This window comes from Manacus candei, unplaced genomic scaffold (assembly GCF_025592945.1).
Source record: "Manacus candei isolate 608988 ecotype Guabito, Panama unplaced genomic scaffold, ASM2559294v1 h1tg000015l, whole genome shotgun sequence".
Taxonomy (NCBI): domain Eukaryota; kingdom Metazoa; phylum Chordata; class Aves; order Passeriformes; family Pipridae; genus Manacus; species Manacus candei.
The window spans coordinates 5008879-5023934 of NW_026138063.1; the positions used below are offsets into that span (position 1 = coordinate 5008879).

General features: G+C 44.8%; 1 protein-coding gene across 1 annotated transcript in view; it reads left to right on the plus strand.

The window, feature by feature from the left end:
* The first annotated feature begins 5063 nt into the window (after positions 1 to 5063).
* FNDC3B (fibronectin type III domain containing 3B) overlaps positions 5064 to 15056 on the plus strand; it is a 191757-nt gene continuing 181764 nt past the window's right edge. Inside the window, exon 1 of the mRNA XM_051781696.1 lies at positions 5064 to 5256. The gene's annotated coding sequence lies outside the window, so the exon portion shown is untranslated. The remainder of the gene's footprint in view (positions 5257 to 15056) is intronic.

Consider the following 15056-nt stretch of genomic DNA (forward strand, 5'->3'; position numbering starts at 1 on the left):
CATTGGCAAAACTGGAACTAACACTGCAGAGATGCATGATTATGAGACAATAAATGAGAGTATTTTCTTCTGGTGCAGTGGTCAGAAGTTATTGTTTTGAATAAGCACAACTGGTGTATAATCTTCACGGCGAGCTTCTTGTATTGGTGATGTGCCAATGCTCTTTGGAAGCTCTTGGTAGATGGGAACTTATTTAAACTTATAAAACCAACGTAGATGAAAAAATGTAAAAAATGCCCTGTGTAAGTCCTCAGCTTGCAAACAGACAAACTGTGAAGACAATGGTGCTTCTCATGGAAGAGAGGGCAGCAAGAACATTTTCTTTCCATGATGCCTTTGTAAAGATTAAGAAACAGCTAATAGAATAATATCCATGACAAACAACAACTTCTGGTGTGTCAGAAATCACGTCTTTAGAATAATGGCACTGTCATTTAGAGGGCCTCTTCTAGCTGCTGGTGAAATTCTCTCTCCGGTCTTTTGTGACTTCTAGTAGATTGGACATATTTGTTGCCTAGTAGTACCTCTCTTTACTGCTTAGTAGAATCTCTGAGAGATTCAAAGGCCAAATTAAAGCCTTGCCCATTAAATAGAATAAACCAATGTCCAATAGGTAGCTGGTTTTATTGCACTGATGTGCAATGCAAAAATACCATGCACTGCACTAACACGAGAGGCAGAGAATTTTTATTTCAGAATAATACAGAGGTTATTCCTTTAATCTTATGCCAAGAATAATCTTTTGGGGGCTTAATTTCTTCACGTTATCAAGCATGAAAAATACTGATCTGTATTGCCCTAAAAAGGGAAAAATCTGCTAATTAATACCATGAATACAAACTCCCTACCAAACTCAGTCAGGTTATGAATGCAAAACCGTGAATATACGCTGAGTGAATAACTGGCATTCATTTCTTCTAAATAGAGAGGTACAGATAGAAATCCTGGTTCATGCTAATGTTTACATGCCCTACTTATTTAAAAAGAGTGTCCTGCAGAATTTTGGATTCTCTGCAGTAAAAGTGACTGTTATGAACTACATACACTTACCCAGATTTTCTTGCTTGTGCCGGTCTGCACAGGCACTATCTTGAAAATAAAACATTATAAGGATTGGAGGAGCTCAATATGTTTTAATCTGTACAATCTAATTTGCCTTTAGCTTTCATTTTTTTTCATATAAAAGAGTGAGAGAAGAATACCATGACCAGATAGTACTGTGTGATTTTGAGTACTCAGTTGTTTAAATTGCACTAACTTTACTGGTTTGTGAGGCATACAGACAAGGGCCCCCCTTTGTTAACAATGAAAAACAAATGATACGGTCTTGTCTTTATTCTGTGAAGGAATAAGTTGTTTCATCACAAGGGGGAGGGAGGAGAGGTGCTACATCATTTTGTTCTGGATATTTTTGTAAGGAGATCTTCCACTTGTTTGCTTTGAGCATCCTGCCCATCCCACCTCTCAGCTGGCAGGGTGAGGTCCAAGTAAGGGATGCTTCAGGGCACGCTCTCAGCCTCATGAGGGGTCACCTAAGGCAATTTTGCTGAGTAGTTCTGCCTTTCTCCATCCAAGTTGCTGCTGGCCCTGAAAGTGAGAATGTGAACCTGGAGCTCTTGCTAGGGGTAAATAGAGCCTGTTGAGACACGGAGCCCTGAGCCAGCCCACCTCACAGCTGTTCAGAGGTGTAATAATGCACATGGGGAGAAAACCCCTGCACCTACAGTCCAGTCACTGTTCGAGTGGAACCATCCACCCTACATACTGGTGCTATGTAGTATTAAAACTGGCTGAGGGCAGTATACCCCAGGTAAAAAACAACACAGTATTCAGCAAATAAACAAATCAAAGCATGCTCTGTATGCTGTCAAACAGCACTAATGCCAAGATCTCTGCCTGCCCGTCCTCCAGGATACAGAAGATGCAGCTTGTGGGAATAGTAACAGCTTAACTCAAATCCCATCAGAAATGTGAAGGAAAGTATTCCAACCGAATAAAGACTGTCTTCAGAGCCTTTGCAATGATGTCTGACCCTCAAGGCCACATCTTGATTGTACATAGAGAGGGTCCATGGGCCCCTCTCTGGCATTTGTCACCAAATAGGAGGGGATGGCTGATGGAGATGATGGCAGAATACAGGGTTTAGAATTGGTTTGGATCCAGCCCCAGTCAACAGTGCCAAAATTGTTACTATGTGATGGCTAAACAATTCTTACTTGAAAGAAGTTAGGAGGTTCTGTCTGGTCCTGCTGCATTTGGGAATGACTGTCCTGGGGACCTAGATCCAAGAGAAAGACCAAAGAAGGATACAGCACTGTCCCTTCATCCTGCTCCTCTGCAACAGGCACACGTGGGAAGGGAGATGGAAGAGACATGCTACTGCGTTTCTGACGCCACTTGCTTCCTGAATAAACAGAGAGATCTCACTGTGATAAGAGATAAATATGTGTGTTATTGGAAAAAAACCCAGACTGATCAAAACAGAAAAGTTAGTTCATGGCTTTGGTCTGTATTTTTTTGGATTATAGTTTAGGTCAGTAATTTTCTCCAGTGTGATTTGTCTGTCCCTGCTGTGTCACCACTTAACCTAATCCTTTTCCTTTTTCAGAGGCAAAAGACATTTCCTCCTGTCTGATTAATGCTCTTCCTAGATGAGGTGGCTCAGGGAGTAAACCATTAAAGAAATAGTTTTAACTGTTATTTATGTAGGAACACTCTGATGAAAAGCAATCCTTGCTTCACTCTCCCTTGCCCTCTCCGTGGGTTCCTGGCCATGCCCAATCTCCATTGAATCAGTTTATGGTTGCTGTTCACCATCTGCTCTCCCAGTTTATCAGGGCAGCAGGGCTGAATAGAAGGAGCTCTAAGGAGAAGACAGCATTTGATCCAGGCCCAGGATGGCCTTGTGCTAGTTTTTGTGAGTCTGCCCACTTCTGCAATTCCAGGTGAGCCTGGAAATGTCCTCAGGCCTGGGGCTTCTGTTTTGACTCTCCAAATGAGGACACAGCCTTTGGCCCATTGGATAGAAAAGATACAAATCAGTTCTGTGGTTCCACTTCCTTCCTTTTCTTTATTTCTCTTAATTTTGTTCTCTGTGTTTGATCTTGTTTATTCCTCAATTTAATTTTTTTTTTTTTGCCATTGTCCTGCTTGGGTCAGTGATTTTTTTCCTTCCTAAAGCAATGCCTTCACTGACCCTTTTCTCTATCTTCTTTTTTCTTTTTTTCTCCCCACAAAACAGTCTACAAGACCAAGTAAAGGCTTTACCACCCTAGTGAATAATTAATCTCGTCTGCTCTGTAACTCCATCCAGGACCATCAAAAAGTCTGCGTGTTTTGGGTCACTAATAAAACAAAACATTTTTCTACTTTTAGATTTTATGCATTACAAAAGTTTTTGCAATTAACGACAAACAATACTTAGTGCTGGCCAACCATTTCACTTTGAAAAATCTTTCCCATGAGAAAATGCCTATTTGTTATTTTCGTAGGAATTATCTATTTCAGATAACTTTATTTTCATTTTTCTGTGTTTTGGTCACTTAGAAAAAAAACCCCAAACCCAGCCTAGTTGGCCACGATGCTTTGGTTTTACTAAGCTTTTATGCCAAAAAGTGTTTCAACAAGAAGTAGAACATCAAGGAGTCCTATGGGGAAAATGTTTCTATTGATATTGTAATGGAAGCTGATGAAAATACACCTGGGCTGCCTCAGACTCCCAAGGGTTTTCCAGTTTCTGAAAGGAAACCTTGCTCTGGTGGATAAAGTGGATCAATCACTGATAACAGCTGTCAGAAAAAATAACACTGAAGAATACAGAAATGGAGAGAAGGCAGAGCACAGGACGTGTGGGCAATGAACTCCTGCAGAGGAAGGCTGGCTACCCAAAGGACCAAGGCCAAATCAAAAGGCCCTTCAAAGAGTGGCTGTGATCTGTGGTGGGAGTGAGGCTGAGTCCTATTTTAAGCTTTTCCTGTAACCAGATTAAAGCTCCAGTCATGATTCCCACATGGCTTGGATGCAGTGCTGAGAGGTGAATGACCACCATGGCTCTTCAGAGCTCTCTTCCAGAGGCAAGGGATAAACTCCTCTTCTTTAGAGCTGCACAATTTAATAAGTCAGAGCACTTCTTTAGCCTCGGAAAACATTCCCTAGAGCTTCTTCTCCTCAATCCCAACTGATGGGAACATAGGAATGACCACAGTGGTGGGAGCATGGGCAACTTACAGCAGATGCCAAAGAGGGGACACATGGAGAAGCCCTGGTCTTCTGGCACGCTGACCCCAGCCTGAAACTGCTTGAATGAGGGGCTTCCCCTGCAGAAATGGCATTTTGGTGATGACTGGTACAATGTCCATCACAACCACCCACCCCTGCCAGGGTGGTGGGGGCTGCTGCATGGGCAGGAGGAGGCTGGGTGGGTGATGTATGGCCAAGGGGAGATATTTGGTAGTAACTGAAAGGTCTAGAAAACATGTCTTAGGAGGAGTGGCTGAGAGAGCTGGGTTTGTTCAGTCTTGAGAAGAGGAGGCTCAGAGGGGATGTCATTGCTCTCCACAACTATCTGAAAGGAGGGTGTAGTGAGGTGACGGCCAATCTCTTCTGCCATGCCTGCAGCGAGAGGACCAGAAGAAATGGTCCAAAGCTGAGACTGGGGAGATTCAGATTAGTTATTAGGAAAAAAATTTTTCACTGTTAGGGTGGTCAGGCTTGGAATAGGTTGTCCGGGGAGGTGGTGGAGTCACCATCCCTGGAGGTGTTGAAGAGGCGTCTGGGTGAGGTGGTTTAGGGGTTACGACGGTAGTGCGGGTTGGCGGCTGGACTGGACGATCTCCAAGGTCTCTTCCAACCTTTCCTATGACTCGGTGATTCCATTATTCTGCGATTTTAAGTAACGATGAGCGAACCGGGAGGAACTCACGGCGCACGGGTCAGGACCGGAGCGGGGCGAGCGGAGCGGGCCGTGCCCGCCCCTCACGTCTCCCCCGCCCCCGGCGGGCGGTGGCGGCGGCGGGGCCGTCCCGGGGCGGGGCGGGCGCGGGCCGGGGGCGGGAGCGGGCGGGCCGGCGCCCCACGCCCGCCTCGGCCGCCTTTTCGGCGGGAGCCGCTACTCCAGAGTGCGCGGTAGCGTGGGCCGGCCGGGGCCCCATGTGGTGCCGACATCACTGACATGGCGGAATCCCCGCCGAGCCCTCCCGGCACTCGCTCCAGCTAACCGGGACTCGCCGCCCGGCGCCCCGCACCGCCCTCCCGCAGGTAAGGACGCGGCGGCGCTGCGGGGGAAGCCGGTCCTGGGCGGGGGGAGCCCCGCAGCTCCGCTCGGCTCGGAGCCCCCGGGAGCGGCGTCCCCCGCCCCGCGGCGCCGCTGCCGGTCCCGGCTCTTTTGTTCGGCGGCGGGACCGCGGCCGCGCTCGGCGGAAAGTTTCTGTGCGCGCCCCCTCCGGCTCCCCCCGCCTTGGGGAGCGCCCGGCGGGCGGGCGGGAGGGAGCGGCCCCGGCGCGCCCCGCTCGGGGCTGGCGGCGGGACGGGCGCTCCAGCACCGCCCGGCTGTCCCGGGGGGCTGCCGGCCCCGCCGCTGTCATCGCCGCCGCCCTCCCTCCCCGCCCGTGCGGCTCCCGCGGGGTCGGTGCGGGAGCGGCCGGTGCTGGCGGGGCCCGGCGGCACCGCGGGTGTGTGCGGTGTGTGCCCGCCGCTCCCCCGCAGCCGCGCCCCGCTCGGCGGCCCCACTGCCCGGCCCGGGGTGCGGGCAGGTGGAGGAACCGGGGGGCTCCTCCGCCTGCAGAATGCCTGGATCCAGCGGGTACGTTGGAGGAAAAAGCCGGAGAAAGGCGCGACCGTCTTCTTTCCCGGCCCCGTCCTTCCCCGCCCGGCTCCTGGCAGAGGCGGCTTTGGGAAGGAAAGCCCTGGAAACTTTTTATTTTGCTTGCCAGACACCTTTTTAAAATGGCATGCGACCAGCAGACGGAGCGAAAAAAGAACAACTCTTTTAAAAGCTTAACCTCTCTTAGGTTAAGACCACAGCTGCATCCCTCCCCCCTTTCCCGGTTCTCAGAAATGTTCTATTTAAATAAGGTTTTGGCGAAGGTAGTGCGGCTTGGAGTTAAATGTAACGAACCATTTATCCCATCTATATTTGTAGAATAGAAGGCGCGGGACAAGCCTGCCTCTCTCCATATTAGTAATTTTGTATTTCATTTGCATTTCTTTGTGTCCTTTGAGTATCTAAAAGTACTGGCCTGACTCCTTAAAGTGGTAGTTACCCCATCACGGATTGGGGAACTAAGGGAGAGATTGGAGTTTCTTGTCGGCTGTTTTTTTTGTTTGCTTTGGCTTTTTTCTATTTGCTGGTTGAGCTCCGTGCTAGATTTGCGAGAAGAGGATTCACGTATCCCAGTTCCCTGTGCCCTGACCACATCTACTGTATCCCCTAACCGCTTACCCTGTGGAACTCGGGGCTCAGCTAGTACGTTCCTGGAAGGTGCCAAACCAGTCTAACTCGAGTTTAACAATGTGCTAGGTAATGGGATTTCAAACTTACACGGATTTTTCAAGTGTAGAACTGTTTCTCAACCTTTTTTGCAGCAGAGCTTGCTTAAAAATGGTTGAGGCTGCCAGGCCTGGCAGTGCCTCGATGCCTGTCCTGGTGTGGGGCTCAGCTCCATTCCGATGGGGAGTGGCTGGTCTGGACGTTGATGACACAATGTGTGCTTGGCTGGAAATCCAGATAAGGGCATCACTTCCATAAACCTCAGGAATGGGCAATGGGCTGCCTCCTGGGTGGAGGCATCTTGCTCCTCTCGCCCCGTCCACTGCTGGTCTCGCCCACCTACCACCTGTGTGTCTTTCTCAGCTGTAAGAGAATATGCTGCCGGTGCTACCAGTAAGAAAATCATTCTTGGCAGTGTTCCCGGGGTCATTTCGGGTCTCGCACAGAAGCGGTCTGTTAGTGCTTTTCTCTTAATCTTCAGCACTTTGTGGTTCCCTCTCGTTAGTTTTAAAGCAGTTGTGATTTGTGGTTGTATCGGGACCCTGCTGTGGCAGAAACGTCTGCTGCCCCAGAAGTGCCATGTATTGTTCTTCCCAGTTCAGTGTCTTTTAGCTACTTTATGCTTATAAATGTAGCTCAGGGATAAGTCTGTGTGTAAGTTAATGTATTTTACAATTTTTAAATTTTAATTTTTTTTTAATTTTATTTCTGAGCCATCGGGGCTCATCTGGTTTGGGTTTAAGGTCACTGCTGGGGCAGCAGTGAGAGGGGTTTTTCATACTGATAGCCTATAGTTGGCCAAAGGATAAGAAATGAAGGAAGTTAGCAGCCAAAATAAGCTGATATTCTGCTATAGCCAAGAAGCTTGGAGCTCCGACTCCATACTGCAAGGATTTTATCTTTACTCTCGGAAAAGTTTGTAACTTCCAATCTGAAGTGCGTTTATCCTAATGCCTTTTTTTTTTTTTCTGTGTGTGGTATTTAGTGAACTGAAAGAAGATTATTATACCTTTTTCTGAGCAGAGAATTTATGGGTTTTTCTCTTCATTTTGTAGATTTTTTTTTTTTAAGTCCTTTGAGGGAGAGAAGCGGTTAAGGGCAGTCAGACTTAGGCAGTTCATAAATCTGTGCGAGAAAATATATACAGATGATGCAGCAAACTTCTGCATGTGTGTGGTTGTATTCATGAACTTTCTAATGAGTATAATTGTCTTTTTCCCCTCAAAAATGTAGGTTGTCAGTCTGCTGAGTGCTAGTGCAGAACCCAAGTTTACAGTATGAATAAATATTTGTAGTGTGAGGATCTTAATTCCTACTAAATACATATAATTACATAAAAGGCCCGGAGCCCAAACACAGCTGAATAAAACAAATTATTCTCCACAGTGCTTTTCTCAGTGTAGTCTGCCACTCCCCTCAAAAGAAAGGACATGAGGGAAGATGGAGCCATCTCTGTGAGCAGCATGAGGGGCAGTTTGGGACACCCTGGGAGAGCATCCCGTCTCTCCACCAAGGATGTGGTTAACGGGTGTTAAGCCTGGAAACAGTGTCCCAGCGCACTGGGACGGTTTTGTGCTACATGCCGCGAGTTATCGAAGTCCCATTTGTTTGCAGTAGCCTTCAGTGTACAGCAAATAAAATAAATAGCAGAGGCAGCCAGCAGAGCCCTGTGTAAATCTCAGCTGTGCAAAACACCAGCAAGGCAAGGAGTTTCTCAAGTGTTGCCCAGAGGATTTGTGCCTCGGTGATCGCCTCCACACTGCTGAACAGCGGCGTTGAGCGCTGGCGGATCCTTTGGAAACGGGAATATCAAAACTCGTGTTGTTTACGGCCAAGGTTTAGTGTCCCTGTGTGATCTGTCCCTGGAGATGGAAGGTATGTGGGAAGAGGGAAGTTCTTCAAACAAGGCAGTGGAAATAGGAGCCGCTGGATACACAACGGTAACAGGCCATCTACAGGCAGGAATGCTGGTGTGTCAGTGAGCAGATAACTCCCAACAGCTTCCAGTGGGGATGTGGTGGTTTGTGTTTTTTATCAGTTTATTCCAAGCATCTCTTTGCAAAATTAAAGTTGGAAGCCCCCTCTCTGTTGGATTCCAGACAGCCGGGGGAAAAAAAGGCACAAACTAATTAAACATGATTTATTGTGGAGTTTGTAAGTGTTGGGAGAGATGAGTTGCCTTTCGGAAATGCTGCTGCTGATGTTAAATCTGTGCTCTGCTCTGGATGAAAAATGACGGTGCTGTTGAGCAAGTACACGAGGAACACATCGTCTGTGTTAAAATGTGTTCCTGAGCACGAGTATTCCCTGGAGGTCCCAGGTAGTGTGGCTTTGAGCAGATCTTTGTGGTGCTTTTAATTGGGAAAGGATGGCTTTCCTTGAGCTTAGAGGTTAAAACACAGGGCTTCTCCAGTGACATACTTTCTGCGTTTGATCTGAAGAATCTTTTGTTTACAAGTAAATTGTGGTGTTTGTTAGCGGATAACAGACAAAAAGCCAACTGCAACACCAACTGTATAAGAAACATTCTTTATTTGTTTTTCTAGTGGTGACAGTTTATAATAGTGATATACTGAAAGTTACCATGTGGATACTCTGCTTAATAAACCATGCAGCTATGTATAATATGAAGCAAAAAACAATCCTGGGTAATTAAGTATGTATTTTATAATTTTTTTTTTAAGATAACAGAAACTGCAACTAATACTGATACGTGGCATTTGCTTGTTCTGGCATCTGCTCCTAGTTCTAGAAGCTACTCAGCAGAATGACAAGATGGGTTCAGGAGCAGAGTTTCCGCTGCTGTGGTTTGGTTTTTATTTGTTAGATTTAGAATAACTGAAAGCAAACACTTGAATTCCCTGAAGATGAAGGTGATAGGCTTGTCTGATTTCTCTGTGTTGACTTGGTGTATAGCAATTCTGTGGCAGCAATGCACATACCTTAAAGCATGCTTTACATCCCAGGCTCTTATCATTGCCTTATACGTTGTTATGGACATTTCTATTTTTAGGTCCTTGCAAAGGACTCTAATAATATAACATGTGTATGTGTATATATATGTATTTAAATATATACTTCATGTTTTCAGGAGTGTTTCATATGGAATACTTTGAAAAGAGAAAAAGAAATTGCTCTCAAGAGGTTAATAAAAACTTAAATAAGCAACAATTTTAGGTGACCCTCGCCACCTTCAGAGATCCTTGGGATGTTGCGGACAGATTTCCCCACACTTTTAATCCAAACTAGCAAAATCAATGTGTTCTGCTTAGTTTGTAGGTTCTCTGGGCCTCTATGCAGCTGTGTCAATTTTACATGGTTGCTCCCTGTTCCCCTCTCAGCCACTAATAAAATTCTAATGTTTATAACCTATATCCCAGTGTTATCTTTTGCCCCAAGTATTTCTGCACAACTCTCTAGTCAAACCCAATGCTACAGTGAAGTAAGATGGTGTGATTATTTTGGACCTTGATAGCAGAAACAGCGTAGGAGTAGAGAGTTGCCCTGATTTGTTTCAGGATCACCTTACCATTTTTCTTTAGTAAGATTAGTTAGTTGCTAGAATTTATTCCACTTTGTGAGTTGCCTTTTATTGTGGAAGTTTGTGTCTGTTCAATGGCACTTCATGTAACATAAGTGACCTTATGCTTGCAGACACTTGAACTGATCTGGGTATGTTATTCAGTATTATGCATTGCTCTGCTCCTTATGTATTTATTGAGGTGGAATAATGCAGCAGAGGAAAAAAAGATGATAGCGTTTGTGGATAACGAGAGCATTGAGTAGGTTTCCTTCAGGTCAGCTGGAATTTTTGGGGAATTAACTAATGTCAACTCATAGAAGAGAAAAAATTGATTTCAGGTCTTGTTACCAGCAAATGTATGGCAACCAGAAACATCACTTCATTAGAATAAATTAACAGAATACGAGCGACCCAGTTGGAACTGCAGAGTTTGTGGATTATTTGGGGTGTATAATGCCCAAATAGTGCTTTTTTGTCTATAAGTACTGATAGAAGTGGTGAGTTTGAAAAGCAAAGGCACAGCTTGGACTTGACTGACTCTATAAGGGGTGTTGCTTTCCTGGGGTACTCAGTATTCTGTCTTTCATTTGATGTTAAAGTATTGGGAATAATGGCTTAGACTGAAGTGGAAAGTGGAAAAAATTCCTCCTTTTGTGACAAGATAAGGCACATGGGGATATACCATGTACATGATGCTTCTAGAAGTATTTGAACTGGATGCAAGTTTGAGACCCAGTTGCACACGTGTGTTCCTCTGTTCTTATAGCAGACAGACTGTGGTTGGTGTTTGGCTTTGAGTTGTGTGTTTGGTTGGCTTGAACAATTGAAATGTTGGTCTTGTTTTCCCTGGTTCTTACTTCACTTCACTTAGCACATATTAGTATCCTGTTCTTTTGTGCTGCTTTAAAGCTCTCAGGAAGTGATTTTTATGATCTTGTTAGAGTAGATACCTTTTAATTAATTGTGTTAAAAATTGAAAAAAAGGGTTGAAAATAAGCTGGTTTTTTTCACCCAAATGTTTTGGTGCTGTTCCTCTATTATACGATATTATATTGAACTGTGGCTACCTTGGAAGCCATGGCTTTTAAGGTGAGGAATTTGTTCCTATTTGGTTGCACTGACTGAAGGATGACAACATGTTTCTTGAGGGCTGATTTCCACTGAGTCATCCCCTGAGCAGGGCAGAGGGACACTCAGCTGCTGTCGCATCTTCTACTTTGGCAGGTTAACTAGGAAATTTGTTTTCCAAGCCTGCCTTGGGGAGGAGAGAGCAACAAGTCTTTATTTTCTCATACTGGAAAGAGTTGAAGCTGTGGCAGCTCAAAGAAAAGCAAATGAAAGAAAACAACTGTTTCTTACTCTGGATTTTTACAGAATTGGCTTCTGCTTTAATGAGGTTTTTTATTTGTGGGTCTACTGTTTTTCTCAGCGTCCCGCTTGCCCATCCTTTCTTTTGCACACTTATTCATTGACCTCCCATGACTTCTGATACTGTGATAGGATTTTCCTTTTAGTTATATCTCTGTCTGATTTTGTTCTGTTGGTTGCACAGCTGTTGAAGGTGATCCTCAACCATGCAGTGAGGCTGCTCCTGCTGTTGCACTCCAGACAGGAGTCTCAGGGTGCAGCGTTTGGTGTTGCAGAAGCAGAATCTCTCCTGAGCAGCCAACACCATCTGACAGACTGTGTGTGTGGGGAGCTGAGCAACCAGAGACACAATACTTAATTTGGCACAGTGTTTGCTCTTTGCTGGCTTTTCTTGAATGGTTCAGATGTGGGCGAGGGAGGGGCAGCAGATCTGTGTTTGTGGGACACTGCATTCCCTTCTGTCCCCTTCCTTCTGACTTCATGCTCTTGTTCATGTAGTGGGTGTGACATGTGGCCTTGGCATGACTAAAAGTGCAGGCATGTGAACACCAGGCTGTTGGATGAGAGAAACATGTCCATCCACACGTGTAGTGGGGGTGTGCCCAGCATTACAGCAGAGGTGGCTGTATCTTGGCTCCAAATGACCCAGGAATGCTGTGGGATGTGGTTGCCAAGTATTTCAGAAGAGTCTAAGGGGTCTGATCTGACAGGACTGTGGGGCACTGCTTTTTGGATCATAGGTTGAGGCATTGTTGATTGTATCTGCCAGGCAACTGTGCAGGGAGAAGAAAGTCCATGGTCATCTTCACAAGCTGGTTCTGAGGAAAGGGTCAGAATTTTTCTGACATGGTTGATAAGACTGTTTGTGGATGAGAATTTATAGGGAAGGAAATGAGAGATTGGAAATACAGTGAGGTGCCTTGTGTTTTGGCTGTCATGTGGCAACTCTGGAAGGAGTTAAGCTACAAATATTCTGTGGAGAGCTTAGGCTTGAAGAGTAACCCAGAAGCAGGCTGAGCTGCTGGTAGGTTAGTGGTTTTTATGGGAAAGGGATGGCTAAAATAAATCTAAATTTATTGTAATTCAGAGGGTTAAGTCTAAGTTGTTGTTTTCTGTGGATGAGAGAATGGTGCTTCACAATGTCTGTGTTGATGTATGAACATGTGCATATGTTGTCTCCTCTTAAATGAGTGACCTTATGTGCTTTGGAGGAGGAAAGAAAACGTCACCAGTGTCACAAATTATCCCCTGTATAAATTCTGGAGTCAACCAACACTTCTGGATCAGTGCAAAATGACTTGATAGCCAAAAGAATGACCCCTGCTTGCTTCGTGCACTGTGACCCTACAGGCTGTCAGCTCTACTTTGAAGAGTTCAACCCTGTTTTGTACTGGCATGAAATGTATATTGGCTGTTTTGAGGATAAAGAGTTAATTTTATAGCAATTCATTGTATAAACTAATATGTTCATAAGTCAACTCGTTTGACACAGTCATTTTCTCACTGTTCCCTAATCAGAAGTTAGTGATTTAGGTTACTGTAAATGCTTTCTGGTCTTAGGTAACACTGGTGAAAGTCACTCTCAGAATAAGCAGAAGTGAAACCTGATTTTCTGATACTTTTGTGTTTTGTTTACACTCAAGGAGGTATTTCATACCCACGGTGCCTCATTATGTAACTGTCTATTTGTACCTTGTTCTTTTGGTTTATTTGTTATAAAACTAAATTACATTGTAGTTCATCAGGACCTCGAAACAACAGAGACAAAACAGAAACCTTAAAGGATCAAACCAAAATGACTTTGTATTTCACATTGTGGTTAACTTAGGTGTTGTTGAGGTAATAGTGTCCTATGTTCAGAAGTAAGAAATATCCTATGGATTTCACCAGAGACACAGGTAATGTCTTGTTGGATTACTCTTGCAGAGTACTCTGTGGCTCTAAACTGTTCCTGCCATCCTGGGAAGTTAAAGTGCCATAGCAAGGAAGCAGAATTTGGCTCACTGAGTGTTTTGCTACTAGATTGTAGGTTCCAGTTTTGCTTCATGAAGGTCTAGAACCACACTGTTACAGGACTTGGTACTGAACATGTGGTTTGCATTATTCATAGCTGACCACAACCAATACACAAGAAATTGTATGGCTAAGAGGAATTTTGAGATTTTTTTTTTTCAATAAAGCAAAAGTTTTGTAGATTTTGACGTAAAACTGGAGAAAATTGACTGAAAGAGGGCAGTTTTAGCTTAGATATTAGATGGAAATTCTTCACTGTGAGGGTGGTGAGACCCTGGCACAGGTTGCCCAGAGAAGCTGTGGATGCCCCATTCCTGGGAGTGTTCAAGGCCAGGTTGGATGGGGTGTGGAGCATCCTGGTCTAGTGGAAGGTGTCCCTGCCCATGGCAAGGGGTTGGAACTAATGATCTTTAAGGTACCTTTGAACCCAAACCACTTCATGAGTCTATAATCCAAGCCTTAATCCTTGTTTCGTGTATGTCAGCTGGTGGCAGAAGTAACTTGTTTGATTCTGCTCCGCACATATTTATTTTTGCAACTCCATATGCTGCTCTAACAGATCTTTATTATTGCTTGTTAAGTTCGCTGGTGCTTTCAGGGACTGCACAAAAGATAAACATCCTCTGTGACTTTGTTAGGCATACAGTGCAAACTTTTTGTTGATTTGAAGCCTGTCCCTCAGGTCAGTGAGCACTGCAGGCAGCACTCAGGGCGCTGTACGCCCACGACTGTGAGGTTATCTGAAATGGAAGGGAATGGGCTTGATACCTAATGTGTCTTCTCTCTACAAGCTCTCGTGTGTGTGGTGTTTTATCTTTACCCTTTGCCCTCTTGATTAACAGAACTGGATGTGCTTGTCCAGCTGTTCCAGCTGCCTTGTTCAGTGGGCAGGAAATGGTGATGTGGTGGAAATTAGGCAATCCTACCAAGTGCCACCAAAAGGGTCTCTGATCTCTTCCACAGCAGCCACTTCTGGCTTCTGGATAAAACATTAGAGTCAGCTAATTCAAATACTTCTGTAACCACAATCTATGTAATGTACAAGGCGGCTACACTTGAATTTTTGTGTGTCTGAATAGGTTGCTTCAGTGGATGTGTGAGAGCTGCTATGTTACTGTAAAGGCAGTATTTGTGGATATAAAACTCTGAAGTTAGACATCAACGGTTTCACTTCCTTTTGGCATTTGTTGATCACGCAGTCAAACAGGATGATATTATGCTCTAAAAAGTTGCTGTAGAAGTTTTTCAGTTTCTGAGACCTTCTAGACTATTCCAGTCTTGTCCCTGCTAGCAGATCTGGGTCCCTTCTTGTCTTAGTAATTCCTTATTTCTCTATTCCCATCTTCCTTCTTTAGATTTTTCTAGACTATAACATACTGATTTCAGTACATTCTCAATTGTTGCATTGGTGCAAGGGGACAAAAGGGAGCGAATAAGTGGTTATAGTATCTTCTGATATGTAAGAATTGGGAGGTAGAAAATACGGATACACGAGGACATGGGAAATAATAATGAAGGAAATAGTTTGCAAGTGGATCGACTGTATTATCTGTGGCCCTGCCATAGTTTAAGATTGTGATGTTCTCTCAATGAAATACAAGCAAATACGATAAAATGCTCTCTTACGTGGCTGAGTTTACTTGAGCAGCGATAGTACCACCTTTG